Source organism: Saccoglossus kowalevskii, chromosome 14, assembly GCF_978046115.1.
Source record: "Saccoglossus kowalevskii chromosome 14, keSacKowa6.1, whole genome shotgun sequence".
Lineage (NCBI taxonomy): Eukaryota > Metazoa > Hemichordata > Enteropneusta > Harrimaniidae > Saccoglossus > Saccoglossus kowalevskii.
The window spans coordinates 21,161,548-21,167,474 of NC_140654.1; the positions used below are offsets into that span (position 1 = coordinate 21,161,548).

At 33.8% G+C, this 5,927-nt stretch overlaps 1 long non-coding RNA gene across 1 annotated transcript; it reads left to right on the forward strand.

The window, feature by feature from the left end:
- The first annotated feature begins 3,364 nt into the window (after positions 1 to 3,364).
- Positions 3,365 to 5,504, forward strand: LOC102803768 (uncharacterized). The gene is made up of 6 exons (XR_438444.3): positions 3,365 to 3,504; positions 3,607 to 3,695; positions 4,359 to 4,383; positions 4,473 to 4,501; positions 4,644 to 4,665; positions 5,328 to 5,504. It is a non-coding gene; the product is annotated as an uncharacterized LOC102803768 (long non-coding RNA).
- Positions 5,505 to 5,927: the final 423 nt, after the last annotated feature.

Below are 5,927 nucleotides of genomic sequence, written 5' to 3' on the forward strand. Positions count from 1 at the left end.
ATGAGACTTGGCATTTTCCAGATACAAAAACGTCGAGAAAGTTGAACACTGAGGTCAGCTGTGTATGCTAGCAGACGTTTTCCATCTAGAAAACACTTACCCGGTTTATAAATATGCTACAAGTGTGTGTTGTAGCTGTTTGATTTACTATAGAATGGGCACCCACATCCCGAGGCTGCATTATACACGACTGTAAATCATCCACTGAATTATTTATATTTTTTTTAATTTGATTCAATCTTATAGGGCGCCAAATTTGCATTGTTTCATTCAAATCGATGTTAAACATATCTTTCCATTTGGTTGGCACAGCATTATAGAGTAAATTTACTCAAATATGACGAACGCCCTCAGAATAGATGTTGTGTATGTAAAAGTAGAAAATATATAACTATTTTTTTTTATTGAAATTAACGGGATCGCTTATCTTTCGTAAGTAGTAGTAGTTGTACAAATATCAGAAAGAATGGTTTATTACGTCGTAGACGGAAAACAAAGAAGAAAGAACTCATAAAGTGTGTACAGAACATTGGTATCCTTAGTTTGACACTTGAGATTTACAGCACTGTAAAATAATGAGTAGAATTTTGACATATGTATTATTGGTATTATATATCAGGCGACTGGCATGTGGCAAGTTGTCAACCATATTTGATGAAGTAAACTTTAGATGATTGTAATCAAAATAAACGCACAATGGTCGTATGCAAGTATAAGGGTATTAATGCGTATCGGTAAATTGGTGAGAACTGTTTTCCAATTCTGGATGTTGTAGTTTGAGCATGAAAGACTAGGTGGATGCAAGATGTCAGTCTACAGATATTTTGGCATAAAGGTGAAAACTTATCTATCACATTTTAGCTGAAGGGTCAGAAATTTGAAATTACCAATGTAAGCAGAGTCTTCATGCTGATCTAGTATAAGTTTCAAATAAAAACTAAAACAGACACATTTGTTTGTAGTAAACGATCACGGGAGTGTAAACCGCTCACGCTATTTTACGAGTGAATAAAGTTGTTGTACACTGCGTAATCCGTTCATAACTTGCAGCTATTAGTGGATAACAAATAACACTTGCTTAAATATTTAACATGGGTGTAGGCAATTGAGTCAAAATGTTGCTCACTAGTAAGCAATAATGCTAGACTACCCGTAATGAAATAAAGATTATAGCTTTCAGTCAAACTTGGTTTTTCCCACAATATAAGAATTATTCATTATACCATGCTCGCCAGAGTTCCCGAAATTCACTGCACACAGATGGGGTTTGAACCCGAAACCTTATAGTCAATAAACAGGAGATTGATACATAAGACTGTAAAAGACCCAACACTAATTCCTTCATTTGGTCTAACTTAGGATTTGTGAAGATTATACAGAAATGTGTCAGTCAGACATTTATATGCTAATTAATGCGGTGGTATAGACCATATACTGTCATATGCAATAATAACAATATGACGTGGAACCAAAACTTGCTTGCACACCAACTGAAATTACAGCACAATTTGTCATGTTATATCAAGATATGAGCATATTTCAATTCCATATAAGTGACAAAGTGAGGAGTTGAATATGAATCGGTTTTGAATGCACACAACAATGTCTGTTTTGCATTCCCATGTACCTTTTTCCGTTCTTTGAGTAGCGGAAATGGCTCCGTCGATTTAACATAATGCAATGAACAATCCTCTTTATCAAAAAAATCATTTATACTTGGTGTATCAATATTGTCCCGTGACGATGAAATGTTAAAAAATATTCGCTTTTTATTTGAATGCGTTTTTGCAAAAACACTAATTGTGCTATAGCAATATATTGCAAAAGGTCGTGTTGAAAATGGTCCCATAATGTGGCTTGTCTTGACGTCTGATGTAAAATGTTTAGAAAACATTTAGGCTGACTTCTTGCAGAAAGTAGGCTGTGACTGATAAATGAAGATGTTGGTGGCTCCCTTCATCTGGTATTGAAACAATTATTTAAGCCATTAAAGTATTACACGAACGACGGATCTGGGTAAGGTATTAATTCTAGGAAAAGAATGCCAATATTTTTGGTGTAGATACAGACAGTTAAATAACGTATACCAAAAATTATTATAACAAATAAATACATAATTAAACGTCTATTGTATAATACATAATGCATTATACTATATAAATACATAATTAAATCTCTCATGTACAACATGTAAATCGTTAAAATATATAAATATATAATTAAATCTATCATATACAACATGTAACATTTTGTAATAAATACATAGAAAATTCATCACTCATGTAGAACACGTAAAAACATTAATGAAAATTAAATCTCGAAATGAAGATCATGCTATTCGTGTTATAGTCAAGAATTGTCGCATATGCAAATTAAATATCGGAATCACGCATCGCTTGACTAGTTTTAAAATTCACAACTCTCACTTGATCACGAAATAATAAAAATCTTATCTAATGATGACAAATTTATAATCCTTGCAATGTTGACAAAATCAAGCAAATTTTATTTATATTAACAAAATAGTTATCCTAAGAGAAATATTGGGTAGAGTAGTATATCATTTTTCCGAGACACCCTTGATAACACCTTTACTGATTTGAGTTTTAGTAATAGATGTGCCTTTTTGGCAGATGTCTGAAAGAGAACTTTGACTATAGAACAGAAAAAAAACTATCGCCCTCCTGTGGTAAACACGTTAAATAGTTTGATGCATATGTCACTCGCATGGCTGAATCACGCATTTTAATAAAAAAAACATAAATATTCTTAATCAGTGGCACAGCGCCAATAGTGGCCGAATAGCAAAATAAATTCTGCTTAATTCTGAACAATTTATTATTATGCGTTGAAACAACAATTTAATCTTCGACACCCTGCGTCCCTTTTAAATATACTATGTCACATGCGCAAGTGGAATGTGAAGTCAGTTTACTGGGGTGACTGCTAAGATGCACTACATCATAGCACATGTAACCAGAATATTACTATCAAATGACAATTTTAACACAGAGAAGAAGCAGGTAAGTACTTTATATAATTCCTGAAGCGGGAATATTTGGTGAGACTTCAAATACCTCTATTCAATTATTTTATTCGTGTACATCGTAGCTATATACTCGGTACGATTGGCTACAAGCACTATCAATACTTTTCATTTCTGGACTCACTTCCTGGGCACTGTCTCCACGTATACCTAGCTTCGATATGTTCCTTATGTTATTCAGATAAACTGATTTCTGAATTAATTGTACTAACACGTGTACTATTTGTTGTCTGCGAAAGATATAGCCACGCCCAAAAACAGAGATAATTGAATATGCAAATGTAACATTATGAACAAAAATAGAAATTGCATACCAGTCTGTTTCACAACGAATGACGTAGAACACGCCCATATGCTTAATCATTGAAATACCACAGTTTACCAGTCTTAGCATTCCTGTCTACCGATCACACGGGAGTAGTATCACTGTTGTCACATCACGTATCAAAGCAAGTAAGGTAATGAGATGTTTTATTGTGTATAACATTACTGTATGATATTGACGTGGCAACCTAAACTGCAGTATACTAATCGTACTGGTTTTTTTTCTATAATTTCAGCATTTACATCAAACATGCGAACATTGTTGATCTTCGCTTTATTTTTCATTCTGGTAATCACTGTACAAGGCCAAGAAGACCAACCCGCTGTAAGTGAACTAGCGTTGTTCATACTTTTCATTGTATCATGCATATACATCCACTGTTTGATAAGGAATATTCAAATGATTTGTCACGATCAACAAGCGCCAGTGTGGAAAAACAGCATAGGGGTTGTTAAGAAAAATCTTTGATTGGTACCTGCTATCGAATAACCAAAATAGCCGTCCCGTTCCTTAGATAAGTGTACAACTGACCCAATGGGACGCTGAAGTCACTTTTTGAAATTATTCATCGAGCATGCATCCCTGGTCAAACCTTGCATGCGTAAGATTAAGACAGATCGTTTACACGGTACAATGATTATACTCAGCTCTATGATCACACACATGTTGCCATACTTGAAGGATATTGCTGTAGGACTTTAAGATACGAATTCAACACGAGTGTGTATATGGAAACTTCGGTATATCAAATCAGATGACCGATTCTCTAAGCTTTTAAAATTGACCACAATCTTCGATGCTTGCAATGGTCAACCCAATTTGTCACTGTGCCTGTGACAAATGAATGCGACAATGCAAAAGTCTAGGTGCTGATAATGAACTTTTGTAGTGAAACTGTATAGTCATTGTGTATGTCTCCATTACAATGCTGTATCCATAAATTAATGTTGTAATAATTATTATATGAAATTTATTGTTTTTCAACAGAACGCGAACGAAATGTTGGAGCACGGTCAGTTAAATTTACTTTTATCTATTTAATTTATTAATTTTATTGCCTTATTTAATTGCAATAATTACTTGTAAATTGTATCGTTTTAGATATAGACGATTTGATATTGGAATTAGAGGTACGTCATTAATAATACCATATTATATATTTAGTTTATTCTGTACCTAGCATGAGTAGGCTCAGATTGAATATTCAATGGGTGGAGTACTGGTTTTATGTATTTTTTTGTTTTGTTTACTTTTATACATTACTTGGAACAGAGACATGATGATGCAGATGCTGGTAAGTAGCTATGAGCTGTGTGACAGGCTGCATGCTAATAATGGTTTAATAAATGCGCTGGATAGTAAGGAGTGATGAGCATATTATTGGGCATAGTTTTGTGGACTCTGAACAAGGAACCGATAAATTTGACAGCAGAAGTAACTGTGTGTTGAAATCTTGAGGGTTACTCTGTCATTCGTCAATAATGCGATTGATTGGGAGGCTCAGTGCACATGGCTTACAAGTAGTTTGTTATGAGATATTTGCAAATTTGGGTCGAAAAATCAAAACAGATTTAGATTTAATTAAGTTGTCTCTGCAATTAGTATATTCCATGTTGACCCACTATTGTGGAAAACAGTCTATGACGACTAACAGGGACAATTACATGCTTAGGGCAATTGTATAACATTGTTTTTCACCTTTACAAGTTTGATAGTAATACGAGAAATGAGTTGTACACGAACGTATGACTGAATAATTGGATTAATGAATGAATATAACACATACACATGTAATAATAAGCCATGAACAGATGGGTAACATGTAATGTAGTTGTAATAATAAATAATATAATTTAAATAATGCATTTGAGATGTTATTATCTCTATAGAATTACGTGTGATTCGAACCATAAATACAGTTATCAGTTATTTCACTTTGTGTTTAATCCGTGGCAGAAGGAAGATTAGGAAGATGGGCAAGATAATGCTACGTACAATGCCAGGACCCCTATATTTCCTGCTCAAACACAGCGCTCATGAACCATAGTAGTGGATATCAGCATATTAGGTGTTCATGTATAGAAATGTGCATGTTCACGTGATTAACTGAATAAATAAAATGCTTCCAATCAAGTATCGGCGTCGGTATTGAGTATTAGAGCAGCGTTGCACATGTTATATTACGATGTTTATTTTAATATATTGCCGTCTTTCCACCCTATATTTATATTTTCTTGGAGAATTGTTCTCCTTATTCTCAACTGGAAGGCTAGTTTTGAGATAAAACGGTTCTAAGTATGATACATGTGTCCGTTTTGGGTGTTATACATAGGCAAATCAACAAAAGACAATGAGGACCTGAAGCATAGCGGTTGTTGGGACAAACCTTTGATTAGAACCTGTTGTTGAATATTCGTCACATACCCAAGATAATAATAATAATAACCCTATCAAAGAAACAACAACTATATGCATTCTTAAACAAATAAGTTTTCAAATGTACCTTAAAATCATTAATTATTAGTTCCATTTTTTTACATGTTTTGGTAGAGCATT